The 18,488-nt window shown below is 43.7% G+C and overlaps 1 protein-coding gene across 23 annotated transcripts in view; it reads left to right on the top strand.

The window, feature by feature from the left end:
* Positions 1-18,488, top strand: part of SORBS1 (sorbin and SH3 domain containing 1) — a 236,387-nt gene that overhangs the window by 76,979 nt on the left and 140,920 nt on the right. Inside the window, exon 3 of one of the 23 annotated variants that reach the window (XM_010832967.1) lies at positions 3,962-4,063. The exons of the other annotated variants lie outside the window; for them this stretch is intronic. The gene's annotated coding sequence lies outside the window, so the exon portion shown is untranslated. The remainder of the gene's footprint in view (positions 1-3,961; positions 4,064-18,488) is intronic. 23 annotated transcript variants of the gene reach the window in all.

Raw genomic sequence — 18,488 nt, 5'->3', positions numbered from 1 at the left:
GCTGCCAGCTTTACAGCAGCTCTTACCTCACTGCTTCCCCTTCCCTTTCCGGGTTTGTCCTTGTTTATCTTTGGGGTGAGCATCAGCAACTGTTTCTAAGTAAACAGAGGAATTGCAGATTCAGGGCTTGTGGTTTCAAATACTCAGTGCTTGTGCTTCAGCCTGTCCCTCCTGGCTGTTGTCACTCCTGCGCCTGACTCCAGATTGCCCTTAGCGCGTGTTAAAGACCGGTAGTGTTGGGTGGAAGTTTCCTTCTTGGAGCAAGCAGAGCCGCCAGGGCACTGAAAGGACGCGCCTTGGGGGAGAGAAAGACAGTTACCTCTCAGCTTCCAGACTCATCCCTGGAGTATGGGATACTAGGTGAAGTGTCTAAAAATGCTTGTTTGTGTATTTTCCATCTCCAAAACGTGTCTCTGAGCTTTTGGACAGTATCTGAGATTTAGAACGTTCTGTTTAGGGTTAAAGTCTGGGCGGGACAGAGGGTGGGGTGTGGCTAGTTCCCTTACTGCCTGTTCATGAATGATGCAGTTTTGTGAGGTCGGTTTCAGTTCACTGCGGATCAGCTGAACTCTTTGCCCGTCACCCGCGGTCCAAAGTATCTCAGGGTCAGTTCCAGGAATGGAAGGTCCCGTCATTGAGCACAAAGGATGGGTTGACCGGTTTGAACCTTTTGGTTCCTCTGTTAACTAACCAAATAGTACATGAAGAAAAAAATGCTCATTTTGGAAAAAGTACTTTGAAGACCAGGGTCTTCAAATTCATTACTTTAGGGAACTCTCCAGCACTGCCTCCCACAAGCACCTCCATATTCTCCTTCCCACTTTTAATAGTAAGAGCTAGATGGTGTTCAATGCCCCCTTTAGCCTACTTCAGCTCAGAGGTCCTTTGGCTTCAGACATGCCCAGTGTCTTTGATGTTAGAGGTTTCTGAAGTCACTTTAGACCTTCTTGGCTCCCAGCCACTTGGGAGTCTGTTTCGGATTCCCTCTGGGCTGGTCTTGAGTTCCAGGTATTGAACTGAAAGTATATCACCCAAGGGTTTGGACTGCGTCAGAAGTTTTTTGATTTGCTGTATTCTCTGCTTAGCATCTACTCATTTCCTTTAGGGATGTCCCCTTCCTTGGAATAAATGACTCCCGAGGTGCTTGTCTCACTGAGCTAAGAAGGCATTCCAACCAGGCGTTTCCATTCAGGGATCTTGGCTTGTTAGTCAGGGTCACTGGGTGAGAAGGACGTCACCAAATTTGAAATGCCTCTGACACTCACTCCTCCCTGAGCCATCCCCTCACCAGCAGTGGTCCTTATGCTGGCCAGTTTTGAGAATGACCACTTTGAGACAGAACCAGCCTTGACGATAGCAGGTGTCAATTGGCAGGTGTTTCTAAGGTGTCAGCGTCTCACTGCAGCGTCTCATCTTACCTGAAGGTGTATCCTAAGAGGTATCTCAAGTGGGGGCCTCTCTTGAGCCCCAGCCACAGCTGAGCTCTCCTCTAAGAACTCCCTACATGAGAAGGGGCTCTCTTGGGGTTCCAGAGCTGGGTTGGTTGCTGAAGCCAAAGGACCTCCTACCCAGAGGCTCTGAGGGGTTCATCATAAGGACCCTGAGATAGCCAAGACTTGGCTACTGTTTTTGGTAACCACTTCAGGATGTTGGTCACATGAAGCATGTGGTCAACCAGAGTACTACCCCTTCTCCAGTTTCCTCCAAAAAGATGTAGCCTTCACGTTTCCACCTTAATTTCATTTTGTTAGATTTGATTCATTTTATAACCTGTGAGCTTTGAAAATTCATCTTTTATCATCTTACAAGGTGATGGTCCCTCCCTCATTTGTATCACCTCCAGACACATGTTCTTGTCCAAAACGAAGAGGTTGGGGCTAAATCCACATGCGTGTGACCTGGTGGTTCAATTGTCTATATATAAACCCACCTAGTTGCTCACATTTCTTCAGTGGTGTTTGCAGGGACATCATGGGACTCAAGTGACACTCAACTGAACTATTAGTCTAATCTAATCTAAAAGGGAATGGTTAATTTGGTTTTTATTCCTAGCGAAGCTGTGTCAGATCTTGTGAAGTCTCTAGGCTAGAGCTTCTCTGGGCATCTTCTAGAACCTTCCTCTTGTTAATCACTTCCTCCTCTTTCAACACCATTCCTTTCTCAGAGGTTTCTGAAGGATTAAGTGATTCATGTCTGACATCTGCTGATACTTCGACTGTGGCCGTCAGTTCTGTGGCTCTGATTCATCTGAGCCTGAAGACCTGACTTAAAGTGGCTGTGGCTCTGCCCCTGGCTCCACACCTGTCTTCAGTTTTCAGTCACTCTTACCAGAGGTGCTTCTTCCTGGATGAGGAACCATCTCTCAGATGGAGAAGGTGCGCAGTACTGGTCAGCAGCTGTTTCTCTGCTTGCTGTCACATTACACTGCCTTCCCTAAGCAGGCCTGTTACTTCTTTGCTTTGCTTCTGGTTCTGATCATAAGTTAAAAAAAAGAAAGAAAGAAAGAAAGAAAAAAAAAAAAAAAAACCACCCTTCACAGTTATTCACATTTCTCATGTGTTTTAAGTCATTCCAGACATTAGCCTCTGGACTTATCTTCTGACAGATAGTACTGTCCTTTTGTTCAGCATCAACTCTTCCCTCCTCCTGTGGCCCAGACATGCAAATTGAGCATTCCCAGTGCTTTGCAGCCCTTTAAAGAACTTTCCAGGGCTTTCCTGACTCCAGTCCTCCCCACCCTTTTGGACTGCAGGAGTTTTCCCTCCAAGCTCAGGTAAGCAACCTCTGCCTTCCCTGTGTGCCCTTCTGAGAAGTTTGCTTCTTGCTGTCACGTTCTCTCTAATTTTAAGTGGTGACTGGCTGCCTGGGCTGCCTGGTATAACTCTACAGGGCTGGGTTAGTGACTCACGGCAGGATTCAGCCATGCTGACCACCCAGAATTTTATTCCCACCCTGACTCCCCAAGAGACGAACTTTTTGGAACACCCACACAGGGCTGGGCAGGCCTGGGCCGGGTCCACGGAGCCCTCTGCCAGGGTTGATTCTCAAGGAGCATCTGGGCCTCTCCTTGAGCTAAGGCACAGAACCAAAGCCGCCCAGCCCCTGGGTCAGAACCAAAGGAAGGGAACAGACTGGGAATGGGCCAGCAGAGAGAATGGACTGCCTGAGCTTGTAGCAGGACATTCGGGGAAGGGAACAGAAGGGGAGGCTGGAAAGTTTGCTTGTGATAACTTTGAGGGCTCTCTAATCCAGGGGGATGCAGGTGGAGGGGGGGGTGGTGTGTCACTTTTCTGGAACCGGGTATTGGAAGAGTGCTCTGAGGTGCCTGCTATTTTGGGATGAGTAAGTCAAGAAGCAGCTCTGTCCTGGCACCCTCATTTTAGGCTTGTCATTCCTGTAAAGAAAAGCACCTTAACTCCGTTATTACAGATTCAAGCTAGATTGAAATTTCTCTTTACTATCTATGTAAAAGGATTTACAGGAAAATCTCAGGGATATCAACCTAGGGGAGAGCTCTTTAAAGGGCTCATTTTAGGAATGTACATTTGCATACAAACAATAAAAGTGCTAATTAAAATGATTCTCACATAGTCCTTTTGCTGTGTGGGAACTGCTGCTTGGCAACTCTTGTGGAGTGCAAGTGCGCTGGGAGTAATAAAACACTGCTCCTTCCATGCATCTAATCCACAGTGTGAGTGAGTGCCTTTTATTTGCAAGTACCTATGCTGGAACCAGGGGTGTCGGGGTGGAAGGCCAACCTAATATTTACCCCTCCTGGGTGACATGAGACTGCTGGGGAAGTCCAGGAAGGATCAGGATGAGTTGGTCAGCCGGCTTCTGGAGCTGAAAGCTGAGTAGGAATTAACAGAATACCTACAAAGGTCCCACCTGTTAGCTCAGTCACACCTGTTCATCTTAATAACTGTCAGCATTCTGACCTGTAGGGCTTTTTCCCCTCCAGGTTGAGCAGTCTAATTCCCCTTTGAAGCTATGTGCCAACACTTGAAATGCCCCTGTCGTCATCTTCATCCTCAGTGGCATCAGCTATCACTGGGCACTTGCTGTGAGTAGGGTCTGGACTTGGTGAGTGTGGGTGGGGCTAGTTTAGTACTGAGGTGATAACAAAAGCCTTTCGGTTCCACCACCACCTCCTTACCATTTTAAAGAAGTGTGTTAGAACATAGGAGTTGCTGAATAAATATTTGTGGATTGAAATTTTTTAACTTCAATAAGAGTGCAGGGTCTGGGGAATTCCCTGACAGTCCAGTGGTTAGGACTGTGAGCTTCTGTTGCAGGGGCCACAGGTTTGATCCCTGCTCCAGGAACCAAGATCTCCTTACCTTGTGACATAAAAAGAAAAACAAAGAAAGAAAGTGCAGGGTCCGGAGAGGCACAGACCCAATTTCAAATCCTGGCTCCTTGCCATGCATTCTTTATGATCTTGGCTTGCTTGTGACTTAACCTCTGAGCATTCTTTTCCTCATTTGTGAAACTGGGATTAAGTGAAGGAATTCATGATAATTATGATGGGCTACATAGTATAGTGTATAGCAGCACATACTGTAGACTTAGTCTGCATGTGCGTGCTCAGTCACTAAATTGTGTCTGACTCTTTGCAACCTTGTGGACTGTGGCCTGCCAGGCTCCTATGCCCATGGGATTTTTCAGGCAAGAATATTGGAGTGGGTTGCCATTTCATTCTCCAGGGGGGTCTTCTTGACTCAGGGATCGAATTCACGTCTCCTGCATTGGCAGGCAGATCCTTCACCACTGAGCCACCTGTGGAGTCCTCACCTGGAAAGAGTGAGTCTGCCAGAGCTCAGATCCCACTCCAAGCCGTGCAACCAGAAGCACATTATTGAGCCTCTGTTTTCTTATCCTTCAAACAGGGATAATAATAGTACCTGTGTCAGCAGTTTGTTAAAAGTAAAAATTGTCCAGCACCTTGTGCCTGGCATATAGTGTCATATAAATGTTTGGTGAATTTAAAAAAAACTGTAAAATTATTTCACTTGAGTTCTTAGAGAATTCCTGTGAGATTAGACAGGGCAGGTATCATTCCCTGTTGCTTGTTTTTGTTGTTATGTTCGAGGGGAAAAAAATGAAATTCTTTTTGGTTAAAATGGTCTACTGAAGGGAATCTGGCTGGTAAATATCAAAACTGGAACCCATGGTCTTTGCCATAAAAGAGCATATGTATGTATTTGTCAAGGACACATGGGCGTACGTGAAAATATTAAAACTTCAGTATAATTTCTGACAAGTGAATAGCAGCTCTCCCTCTCCTGTACCTTCTGGCCTCACTCAAACATGCTGTGTTCCTGCCATGCTGCTAACTGATGTTCTTTGTGAATTACAGCATTGAGCCTCCAGTTTGGTCCTGGGACTTAATGTAGCCCATTTAAACCTCTTCCGGATGCTCACTGCCTTAGTGTTGCCTGCTCCCTGGCTGGGCTCCTTTTGGAGATCCTGCTGTATTTATGTACCTGACTTCAGAGCCCCCTAGATGAGCCGTTTCATTCAGCAGAAGCCCTGGCTAAATAGGAACACTCCCCCTTCCCTTGCCTTTATATTTGCTGTTGAAACTCTTCATTCTTTGTGAGAAACTTAATTATGAAAGCCGTGGATCAGGGAATGTAAAAATAGCTTTAAAATGCTCACGTTTGCCAATCTCTTGTCAATCTGTAGGCAGAGAGCTTTAGATTGAAATATTTTCACGTCTGTTCACAAGCATGAACACTTCTTAGAACTGCTGCAGTGGAAGGGGTTAAAACATAAATAGGATCCTATGTGAGCACTGAAAGGTGCTTTAATACTTAAGTCCTATTTTTGACCTCTGGAATTCAGTTCCTTCCTGTTGCCAGCTGAACCTGGGACTGATGTATTAGATGAAAATATATTCCTATCTTCAAACGTGGACAACGGGACATTCTGTCCTCCAAATTTCAGGGTTTGAGTTGGGTGTTGCAGGAAACTTGGCACCCTTTCTTTCTCTTCAAAATAATAAACAGAGATGATGTCGCCTCAGGTTTCATCTGATGGGGCTTAGATACGATTGCCTCATAAAGGCTGATTCATAGACAAATGTGAACTAATTATAGTAACTTAAAAATAATGTCCCTGGTTAAATTTGGCAAAGCAAGATGCCTTGCATGCTTTGTCGGCCATGCGAGACTCCGTTTCTTTAGTGGCATGGAGGTGACATGCCCACTTCTATTTTGCCCACACCGTGGTTGTGCTGGGTCACTACCTGTGTCATCTTTATTTTTTTAGGGATTTCTCACGTGCTGTCATGCACACCCCAAACCCAAGCATTGAAACACCTTTTACTGCCACCTGTACAAAGAATTCTTTATTGCTATGTGTCCACTGCATTTTTAAGAAACAAAAGTCTGAGTTGAAGAAAGTGAATGGTGTCATTTTTTTTCTTTTTTAGTTCTAAGCATTTCAGAATCTCTATTATGAAAAATTGCAGGAAGTTATTCACTTCTCTATGGAATGAATAGAAAATTGTCAGAAAGACTGTTCTGATCACTTTTTGTTTATTCGTCCTTCCTTCCTTTTTCTTTTTTAGTTTTAAGATGATTTATTTAAAAATTTTAATTTTATTGAAGTAAATCGTTGATTTACAATATTGTGTTTGTTAGTTTCAGGTGTACTGCAAAGTGATTCAGTTATACATATACATGTATTCATTCTTTTTTAGATTCTTTTCTCATATAGTTTATCCCAGAATATTCTACTTACCCTTTCTACTGCGAATTAGGTTGGAAAACGTTTCACCATGATTCTCTTCAAACGATCTTTGTTTTTGAGTTTGCCTTAAAAACATAGATGAGATATGACCATGTTCAGAATTCAAAAATTGGAAAAAGATTTGTAGTAAAAAGTGAATCTTCCATCTCTTCCATTGTTGTTGTTTCAGCATCAGTTATGGGCAGCAGTTTCTTGTGTACTGTTGTGGAAATGTTCTTTGTATTTTAAATATGTATGTATGTATGTTTTCCTCCTACAAAGGACAACATACTGTCCACAGGGTTTTGAACTTGGCTTTTCTATTTAATCGTCATCTCAGAAATCATTCCATCTTATATTTTGAGCTACTTCATGATCTGTTATTTCCATTGAATAGATGTCATAACACACAAACAGTGGCCTGGGAACGTCGTTTAGGTTGTTTTAATCCTTTGCCACTGAAATCATGGTATAGTGTTATCTTGTACATCTGCTGTAGGATAGTCAACCTGTCTCAGTGCTGATAAGTGTGGGCACTGAAGCCCAAAGGCCTGGATTTAAATCCTACTTTCTCCATTTACTATTGAACTATTTTGTCTTGGTTACTTTATCCTTCTGTGCCCCATTTCTAAGATAGTATTTATCTCATAGGTAGGAGGTAATGATTAAAGACACTGATTTATGTAAAGCTTACAGACCAGTACTGGGCATGTAGACAGGTCTGTATGTATTTAGTAATGTTAATCATTTTGTGTGATGTGGGAACACATGGATCCTGTACTTATCTCTGCACGTTTCTGAACCACTCCTAGTGGCTTTCAGAAGCCATAATATAGTTTTTGAATCTGTGGGTTCCTTCTCTCCTAAATATACTGAAATGTTCACCCTTCCCTCCCTCCATTCTGTGTTGCTTTTGTGTAGTATCCTGGAGGAGGAAACAGAAGATTGTAGTTCAGGCTATTATACTAATATGTCCAAACCCCTTCAGAGGCACAGAATGTTTTGCCAGTGGTGATAATTTTTAACAAATGGTCCAAACTTTCCCCTCATACATATCTAATGTAGAACTTAACGAATACTTAACATTTTACATTTAGGCAAATATATAGCTTGTGTGTGTCTATATCTATCTGACTCAAATGTATTTAATTTCAGTGTATTTTAAATTATAAGTCCAATCTTTGGCAAAGACTGGAGCATACGCTTACTCTGTTTTAGTTGACTTTGGAAGTCACAGGGTCTGTGTCACCGGTACATCTTACATCATCGAAGACCACCAATTTGGATTCAGACAAGCCAGAGCTAAAACCCCCATGTTGGCATTTGCTTGCTGTGTGGCCTGGGGCAAGTCACTTGTTTCCTCCTCTGTAAATGGAAGCATTGATCCACCACAGAGGACTTTATGAGGGAGACAGAGAGTGGGCAGGTGCTCATGAACCATCTGCCATCCTCTCCTGCATCCCGCTTCCTCACTCCCCTGGAAATCACCACCTCCACCTTCAGCTCTTCATCTTCACTCTCCTCAGGACTTGCCCTCTGATTTATCCCGTGTTTTCTCTGCCTTAACTGGAAGGGCGGTTCGTGTCTCAGTTGGTGTCCCTTGCACCCTGTCTTAGGTTCACTGAACGTTAGGAGGGAAGGGCCGGCTTGCTGCATCCCTACCCCAGTGAGGGCCTTGCCGTTTCACTGGGAACAGCAGCCAGGGACAGCATCGCAGGACCAGAGTTAGGGGCCACGTGAGTTAACGTGGCCCTGGACCTGATCACAGAGAATGGCATTTTCCCTCTTGGGCATTCCTTTGAGGAAATTTGCTGTAGCCAACTTTTGAAGCTTATATTCCCAGATAGTCTTTTATTTGAAGGGTGGGGGTGAAGAAAATGTCTAGAAACTTGCATGTCCTCAAAGCCCCATTAGAATGGCACTTGCAGGAGAATGAACAGTTTTGACTGTTTCACACCCACTAAGAAAAGAATGAGCCCGTTGGCTTGCAGGCTTAGTGGCCAGCTGTCCTTGGGCCTTGCTTTAATGTCCTGGAGGTGGGCTGCTGGGTACCAGGTGAGAGGACGAGCACGCTAAGTGAGCGGAAGACCTTTGCTGGGTCCTCCAAATCACTTACTTGGAGAGGAGCTTCTCTATCTGTGTTAAGTGTTTTGTTGTGGATTTTTGAAATAGCAGTCACACCCATATTCAAATGTAAGAACCAGGGTGCTCTCCAGAGATATGAGGCCAGGTCCCTTCCAGCTACGAAAGGCTGTGACTCTACAAACAAATATTTGGGCAGTACCAATTATTGTTGCCACTTGGAATGCTCCCCTCCTCCTTTTTCACTTGGGTCTTCCTATCCTTTAAGATCTAGTTTAGCTCCTGATGTCTAGTTTTTTCAGCTGGACTCTGGGCTGTTGGATTTGCTTGTGGGTTGATGTAGCCTTGTATGCCGAGCTGTTGGCTATTAACCTTGTGGCCATTTAGGCGTTTTCGCATGTTTATGCCCTGGCTTCCCCACTAGGTCCTCAGTCTCTAGGCCAAGGCCCTCTCCACCCCTGTACCACTATGGGTGGGTGTAGTGCAGGGGTTCTCACTGCTTCGAGCATTGCCTGAAAGCTAGTTGGAAACCCACACTGATCTTGCTGAATTAGAAATTCCAAGTGGGATTCGGCCATCTGCAGTTTAACAAGCATGCCTGGTGATTCTGCTGGGCAGTGAACTTAGCGAGCCTCAGTTGTGGTGGGAGGAGCAGAGGTTTGGGGTCTGAGAGGCGTGGGTTTGAAGCCAGCTCTGCCTTTTATAACTGACCTGTTTTAGGAAAGTGAATTTTTCCTCTTTCCCCATCCTGGGGTGTTTTTTAGAAATCTGTTCTGCACGATGTTATTGGATGCTCCAAGAATAGAAATGGGCAAGGGGTTCTGTGGCCAGATAAGTTAGTAAAATGCTGTTTTAGTGAATTTCAACAGGATTCTTTATGACAGTGCTTCTCAGATGCCTAAGTGTCATTGAGGGTCACATGGAAAGTCTTTGCAAACTTGTTAGATTCTGTAATACCTTTTCTTTTACATACCCACTAACTTCTCTGGCAGTGGTGTTTAGTGGGACACGTTTTGGGAGATGCTGGTCTAGGTGATCTGTCCCTCAAGGCTGGAGATTTTATGGCCCTGCCAATCTGTGAGGAATTCAGAAACTTGAAATAGGGGTCAAGCTGACTGTGGTGACAATTTATGGTTTGAGTCAACCAGACTTACACATCATGTCAGTGTTCAAGGTGTTGAGTAACTAAATGTTGAAGAATACAGGGTTGTATATTTTTTAAAGCAGCAAGTTTTTCTCAGGGTAGAAAGCCAAATATCAGGGGAGAGCAAGGGAAGACGAATTAAGGAAAATGTCACTTACTGAGCATATTGGAGTCCTGGCAGGAAACACACCACAGTCAAATCTGGTAATTTAAGAAGATCTAAATAAGTGAACTATTTATAAAAGGTGTAGGCAGAGTTTGGGAGAAGTGGCTTTGGTCAGCGCAGGACTTAGATTCCTCCGTGTATGCAAGGTTTATGTATGTTACATTTAGCCCTCATACTGAGCTCAAGGATAAGTTCCTACCATTTCACACTTTGCAGAGGAGGAAAGTGAAGCTCATAAAGGCAAGGCATATTACCCGGAGGTAGCAGCTGGGAAATGGAGGCAAAACCCACACTGCCCTGCCAGCCTCTCAGCCCCCGGGTTCCGCTCCACGCTTCTGTAGGCAGAATATCCCCTGTGTCGTCAGTCTTTCTTCATGTGGGGAAGCTGATGACTCTGCTGTCTGAAGCTCGTGTTTGAGCCAGAACCAGCAGATGGGAGAAAATAGTGCTTTGGACAAATATATAAATTAATAAGAAAAGTATGCAGATTACATATATGGGCAAGAAAGATGTAAACCTGTAGTTTCCATGTCTAGGTGGGTTGGGGCTATGGAGGTCTGTCTTCCATCCTTTTGGGGGATCTGTCCCATTTTAGAAAATGTTTTGGGGGGATATGGGAACCATTGGAAAGGCATGAATGAGGCAGCTTAGCTTGAAGGGGCCAGGAGAAGGTAGAGGAACGTTCAGACATGCGATGCAGCTTGGGAAAGGCCAGGAGAAGGTAGAGGAACGTTCAGACATACGATGCAGCTTGGGAAAGGCCAGGAGAAGGTAGAGGAACGTTCAGACATATGATGCAGCTTGGGAAAGGCTTGGCTGGAGGAGTGGAAAGAAAGGGCGCTCTATTCATAGGGGCCTTATCCAAATGGAGACGGTGCCGGTGGTGGGAGGTGGGCAAATGGTTGGGAGAAGCACGAGATGTCATGAGGGCCTCTCAGGGTGCCCCTGGCTCCAGTTTTCATATTGGGGTTACACTGGTCCAGTGAAGTCTCTTTAGCCTAATACCTTTATTAGAAGATGGTAAAGGTTGACTTTTCTAAGAACTGACATTTTACTTCCTTCAGGAAGTTAACAGAGTACATGAATGTCTCACATCTCTTACACCCTAAGAAAATATAAAAGTCATGTCTCTGAGGAGATTCCTTTCTTCCCTGTCGCTTTGAATTTGGGCTGGTTTTTAATGCTTAACCAGAATATAGCTTATGATCAAGTCCCCTTTATTCCAGAAAACAAAACCACCTCTCAAATAGTGTGCACAACACATCTGGTAAAAATAACAAGTCAGTTGGAAAACTGTGATTCTCAGATGCGACCTCCGCCCCTGCATTAGTAGGGAGTCACTGGAGTAAACCTTTATTTCCTGTTGCTTCCACACAGCAGTCCTTCACAGAAATATTTCGCATGTTTCCTTAGGCAGCGGGGAACCTTGAAGGGCAAACAGTGCTGAGGCCCAAGATAGGAATGGAGATGCTGTTTGCCCAACAGCACCTCAGGTTGTACAGAGAGCCTGCCCAGGCCTCGGAGCTTTGAAGCAGTGCCAGGCTCCTGCCCAGAACTGCTAAAATCTTCAACTCTCCCCCAGGCATGAGCGAGGCTGAAACCTGCCGCACCTCCAGCTCCTCTTACAAGAGAGATGTTATAAAATGGTCTTAAATGTCAGATGTATTTTTTTTCACAACATGCCACAGACTTCTCATAAATTATTCCTCAGTAAAACTTTAATAGGAATGCTTAGGAGATTCTGAGTTCTAGTCAATGGAGTTGTTGGTAACTTGGACAACTGTTAGCCCCAGATCTTCCCACTTTTTCCACCCCAGAACTCACTGAAGAAAGTTAGTATGAAATAATCTTCCTGAAACCACGCTTGAGGGTTTCAGGAAGATTATTTCTTGATGACCGAGATCTTGGGTTCCCTTATAATGCCACATGTTAGATCAGTGTGATAATCCAATACTTGACTATTATTTGAATTAAAAGAGCCATCGAAAGGGTTCAGTCTGGTAATCATATAAAGTGTAGGAGTTTGAGTTCAGTGTTTTCTGACTTCAAAAAATATCTAGAAACAAATTTTTTAAAAGAAATCTGTGATACTCACCTTGTCGTTTGCTTCTTTCATGGAAATAGGTAATTAAAGATTCTGGTTGTGGAATCTACATTGCTGCTCGAGCTGGGTCTGCTGTCACCTTGGCTGCATGTGGAGGGCTTTGACAGATAATGTGTCGCAACTACAGCTGTTGACAGGCTCTGTTCTAAGTTCGCGGGTGGATGCTGCTGGGAGTGAGCTTGTGAGCCTTCTCTTTATGGGTTCCCCGTTGTTTGCATCTTATGTTTATTTTTAATTAAAATGCTTATCTGATTTTATTTAGTTACTAAAAACTGGAATCTGGGTGGAACTTTACATTGCGTGTTGGTCCAAAGAGAAGATTGGGGACTGTGCTGTCCTAAGAGTCTGGGACATGTGACACAAGCCAGGATTGTGATCATCGCCTAAAGTAATGCTCTCTAGATACCTTCTGGCCCATAGAAAGAGCAATCGTACTGAGGATGCCAGAGTATTTCATTTCATAATACTTCTTATTCTTCAAAAGTTGGACTTCTTCATCTTCTTAGGCAGCTGTAACAAAATGCCACAGGCTGGGTGACTTATAAACAGCAGACACTTCTTACAGTTCTGGAGATAGGAACTTCAAGGTCAAGGTTCCAGCAAGGTCTTCCACCTGGAAGAGGGCCCTCACCTCTTCCAGGTTGCAGGCTTCTTGTTATTGCCTCACATGGCAGAAGGGCTGGGAGCTCTCTGGGGCCTCTTTTATAAGGGCATTAATCTCATTCATTAAGCCTCTGCCCTGAATCTAAGCACTTTCCAAAGGCACCACCTCCTAATATCATCACCGTGGGTGTGAGGTTTTCAACATGTGAATTTTGCGGGGAAACAGAACATTGCAAATCTTAGCAATCAGTATATTTCACTATCTAGAGCATTCTGTTATTTCATTGTATATAGAAAGTTAGTATCTGAAGAATTTTTCATAGTGAGGATATGTTTCTTAGTATCATTTGCTTTTATTTTTGGCTGCACCACACGCAGCATGCAGGGTCTTAATCCCCCCACCAGGGATTAAACCCGGGCCCTGGCAGTGAAAGCGCCTGGACCACTAGGGAATTCCCAGAATTTTGCTTCTCTTGAAACATGACATTAGCATGACACTGACCTTACCATTTGGTATGTAGAAAGGTAAAGCTGGTTAGCTGTGTTTTGACTTGGGACAGTATCTTTTGGGCGGAAGCAGTGCTGAAATGGGAGTTAAAAGCCTTAGTTTCATTCTTGTCTGGGTCACAACTCACTCTGACGTCATGGGCAGCCTTCTCCTTCCCTACCTAAACTGTTTTCTCATCTAGTACAGTAAAGATCATTTCTAAAGATTCTAAGGTCCTTCATATCAAAACAGACCTGACAATGATTTTTACTGAATGCTTTCCACTACGTAAGGTACTGAGAGAATTCCAAAGAAGTGTGAGTCTGCTGAGAGTTTTAAACGGTTCTTCCTTGTTAGATAAAGCAAAAACTCAAAACATCTGTTGACCATCCTGCAAGAATAGATCCCTGCAAAGAGCAGAGAAAATGCCAGAATGTGTAGTTCTTAACCAATCCCCCTTCAGAGAGTCATCTCTGGTTTACAGAAGAATAAACGATACAGGAGCTGTCACATGAGTGGGACAAAGAGTGGACAAGACTGTGGGTACCCTGTATCCCGAGGGACAGCGGGCATTTATCAAGCACGTGCACTATGCCTGGCTTTGTGCCAAGTGCTTCACCTGTATAATCCCCATCGAGTCTTGTGGTAGCCACTTTCGATCACCCCATTTTGAGATGAGGAACCCAGGTAACTTGCCCACAGTTGCACATCCACTAAGTGGAAATGACAATTGTCATTAAGCCTATATTCTTTTTTAAAAGATTTAACTGATGTATAGTTGATTTACAGTGTGTTTATTTCTTCTGTATAGCAGAGTGATTCAGTTATACAGTAGGCCCTTCTTGTTCATTCTCCGTATAACAGTTTGCATCTGCTAACCCAGACTCCCAGTCCATCCTACCCCATGCTCCCTCCTCCCTTGGCAAATCTGTTCACAATGTCTGTGAGTCTGTTGCTGTTTTGTAGATAACTTCATTTGTGTCATATTTTAGATTCCACGTATAAGTGATACATTTGTCTTTCTGACTTCACTTACTGTGATCATCTCTAGGTCCGTCCATTTTGCTGCAAATTGAGGCTGCGTTCTTAATCAGTGCCTCTGAGGGAAGGCAGGGGTGTGGGTAGAGAGGCAACAGGCTTCTCATTAAAGAAAGCGTGGAATTGCCAAGAGCTAGTGGTGGGGGTGGGCGGAGAAGGCAGTGGCACCCACTCCAGTGCTCTTGCCTGGAGAATCCCAGGGACGGGGGAGCCTGGTGGGCTGCAGTCCACGGGGTCCCGAAGAGTCGGACACGACTGAGCGACTTCACTTTCCCTTTTCACTTTAATGCGTTGGAGAAGGAAATGGCAACCCACTCCAGTGCTCTTGCCTGGAGAATCCCAGGGACGGGGGAGCCTGGTGGGCTGCCGTCTATGGGGTCGCACAGAGTCGGACACGACTGATGGGACTTAGCAGCAGCAGCAGCAGTGGTGGGGGGAGATGCGGACGTTTATGACCATGGGCTTCCTACACTGACCTATTACCTGAGGGTTCTCTTCCCTTGATAACTGGTAACTGCCTTGCTGGGCCGTGGGGAATACTGCCCCTATGAAGGCTGTAGCCTAAGCTTGGCCATAGACACTCCTTCTAGCTCCCCTCCAGCACTCCTGCCAGCATGAGAGTGAGCCATGTGTTTACTGGAACTTGCTATATCTTTGCCACTTGAGTTGACAAGAGTCAAGGGAGTAAACAGCAGGACTTGGGATTTGATGGTGATGCCAGCATCGTAACTATGAACAGGTTAAAAAAATTTTTTTTTCAAATGTCCACAAACTTGATTTTACTTTAATGTTTCCCTTTTAGTATCTCCCTTCTAGCACTGATCCAGGCACTCAATCCGCTTGTGGCCAGGAATTTGCAGAGACAAACAATTCTAGTTTTGGAATTCGTGCCGAGAAAGGCTCACAGTGAACACCGTGAAGAGTCCTTAATTAACTCTCAGTTCATGTCGTGGACCAAAGGGGTCCCTTGTCTCTGCTCACAGGCCTCAGTCCAGGCTTCTGTTCACTGTCACACTCTCAGCAGCCAGCAGTGGACCAGGGCCAAGCATTTAAAAAAACAAACAAACAAAAAAAACCCAACGCAAACCCTGTTCTGCTTTTAAGCCACCTCCATGGCTTGGAATGCAAGCCCCTCGAGGGCAGCGCCTCTGTTCACGTCTGCAGCTAGACTGAGCACAGTGTGGGGACAAAGCAGACACTTCGGAAAGGCAGGGTGATTGTGCAGAATGCTGTTGAGCAGATTCAAGTCATTACTACAAAAATGAGGGTACTAGGAAGGTGTTCTTAAAATGAGCAGGGCAGTGTAGACAGGGAAACGTAGTGCAGTGGAAGACAGACCTTTACAGAGTGAGGTCATAGAAAAGAGCCTGGAATTTAAGGTCAGGTGGGGTTTTTTGTCGCAACTCCACCACATCCTGGTTGTGTGACCCCGGAGAAGACACTGAGCCTTTGCCTGCTTTCACAGTTGGCAGCAGCAGTCCATATATCATAAGGTTAGTGCGTTAAATGAGCCGTTGTATGTAACATGCGAGGCATAGTGCCCGTGCTCAAGAGGGGGGTCTTGGTGAGAACATTAGTTGTGTTTAATTTATTACTAAGGAAAAAGAATCAGACTGGGCTGAAAAGAAATGTGAAGCAGAGCTTGAATATATGCTCCCCATCCCCAAATTTTACTTTTTTTTTTTTGGCTAAGCTTCAAAGCTTACATGATTTTAGTTCTCTGACCAGAGGTTGAACCTGGGCCCTTGTCAGTGAGAGGGCAGAGTCCTAACCACTGGACCGCCAGGGAATCCCTCTTACCCCCAAATTAAAGTTTATGTGTTACAGAGGTACAGTCCTGAATACTAAGCAGTTACCTGGCTCAGAACCAAGTTCACCCGGGTATGAGTGATATTTGTGGCAGTTTGGTCCTACAGATTAAGAGGTGGTGCTGGGTGCTGACACTTTGGATCTTTAATGTTCAGATGTTTAGTTCTGTGCTTACATTTCTTTCATGTTTTAAAAAATGAACTTGATAAATCTAAAAAAATAATTACTCTTGAAATGAGACGAAAAGGGAATTCTTAAAAAGCTGAGTTCTCAAACAACCACTTTTGATTTTTTGGGGGGTTTTAATCGCTTTCTGTAAGAAACTTTCCTGTTGCTGTATAATTAATAAGACTGTATTTAGTGGAAACATGTTAGAAGTTGGGAGTTTGAGTCTGATATAAGGTTCTGACACAATCAGTACAAATTATAAATTATGTCCCCTAACAATAGCATGATAGAATAAATTATTAATGGACTATTAGAAATCAAAGCCTGTCTAATTAAAAAATAAACATTTGCTCTTTAGATGTGTTGCTGGATGTGTCCAAATACATCTTTTTCTAGGTTAGAGTCATTTTATGGGTTATGGTATGAAATCATCCTACCTTTTGTATACAGTTGAATTCTTTGCTTTCTCAGACATCCAGTTTAGGAATATTTAAGCTAATAGACTCGGGTATTCTGAGCTACTTCCTCATTCGGAAACCCCGTGCCAGACTGTGTGCAGATGGGGAGCAGTCATGCCTGGCGGGCCCTGCAAGTGGAATTACATTTGCACATTGTTTTATTCACTGTGAACATTTTGCAGGGATAAAAGGAAAAACTGTCACCCTGCTTAAGTGAAGTTCTGACACAATCAGTACAAGTTATAAATTATGTTTAAAGTGATGTAACACGCTCACGGTGGTTTTCGGCTTTGTGGTCAGCTCTGTGCGAGAGCTGTGGGTATCTCATACTTGGTGATACAGTTGATCAGTCGCTCAGTCGTGTCTGACTCTCTGCGACCCCGTGGACTGCAGCACACCAGGCCTCCCCGTCCTTCACCATCTCTCGGAGCTTGCTCAAACTCATGTCCATTGAATCGGTGATGCCATCCCACCATCTCATCCTCTGCTGCCCCCTTCTGCTCCTGCCCTCAATCTTTCCCAGCATCAGGGTCTTTTCCAATGGGTCAGCGCTTCACATCAGGTGGCCAGAGTATTGGGAGCTTCAGCTGGGTACATTGACCAGTGTTTCTCAAAGGATGGCCTGAAACTGTATGTCAGAAAAGCAGATTCTGGGGCCTTCTTGGAACTTCTCAGTCAACATATCTGAGAATAGAACCTGCAGTCTCCATTTTAAACAGGTACCTCCCCTGTTTATCAACCTATGGCAATATTGAGACCTGCAAAGATTATTTTAGTTACCAGAACTGAAAATGGTTTTAAATCTAGATAATTCAAATTTATAATGAAAATTAAAATACAAATTAAAAATTTGGTGGAAAGGCACATATGAGAAACAATTTTTAAATGCCTCCTGCTTTTTTCTGAATTTTCTAATTCACTGAGTTGACTGGGAATAGATTGGAAGTTGGACTTTAAAATACTTTCTCAATAGCCATAAGAAGAAAACTTACATTTAAGAAAATCATCAGTTATTAAGTCACTTGTGAATTTATAAAAGTATCTTTGGAGGAAATTACTGAATTTGGAGGAAATTGCTACCTCATATCAAAAGCTAAAACCAGTATTTTATTTAATTTGGGGATAGACAAGGAGAGAGAGTTCTCCACAAAAAAGGCAGTGATCATTCTATTAAGGTCTTCCAACCACATAGTTACACAAAACAGCATTTTTGGCTTTTATTGTAATGAAATGAAAGCCAAAAGATGTCAGTTTTTGTCTTGCCATACTCGGTTACAGATCTATCTTTATTTTAAGAGGGAAAAAAAGGTCAAGACATAAGAGAAGCTATCACTTAGATTATCTTAAAGTTTCTTTGACTTCAAAATGATTTCACATAACATATCTATATTTCAATATAATTTCTTACTGTCATTTGTGTGGATTTCAAAGGCAAAACAAATGAAATAAAGATTTAAATAAAACTTAACCTCTGTTTAGAAAGACAAATATGATACCACTTAATATGTGGAATCTAAAAAAAATTATACAAATGGATCTATTTACAGAACAGAAACAGACCGAAAGACTGTTTTATTTTCTATAGAAAATAAACTTATAGAAACCAAAGGGGAAAGGGAGGAGGAGGATAAATTAGAAGTGTGAGATTAACGGATACAAACTACTATACATAAAACAGATAAGCAACAAGGGTT

The sequence above is a fragment of the Bison bison genome, unplaced genomic scaffold (genome assembly GCF_000754665.1).
Source record: "Bison bison bison isolate TAMUID 2011002044 unplaced genomic scaffold, Bison_UMD1.0 scf7180017862979, whole genome shotgun sequence".
Lineage (NCBI taxonomy): Eukaryota > Metazoa > Chordata > Mammalia > Artiodactyla > Bovidae > Bison > Bison bison.
This window is presented reverse-complemented; position numbering and strand designations above follow the sequence as displayed.